Raw genomic sequence first — 200 nt, forward strand, 5'->3', positions numbered from 1 at the left:
CTGGATCAGGTAAGAAAGGTTCAGCGGCTAATCCATGGATCATCGGTTTAAATCCAAGGTTCTAAACCGGCCATTCATGTTTCAAAACCATGTGTCATGTCTGGATTTAAGTCAAAACTTCCTAATACTTTTGGACATTAGCGAGGATTTATTTTCGGACATGACAGAAAAAGGCGTGTGTTTTCTAGATATCATTTCTG

Source organism: Ostrea edulis, chromosome 2 (assembly GCF_947568905.1).
Source record: "Ostrea edulis chromosome 2, xbOstEdul1.1, whole genome shotgun sequence".
Lineage (NCBI taxonomy): Eukaryota > Metazoa > Mollusca > Bivalvia > Ostreida > Ostreidae > Ostrea > Ostrea edulis.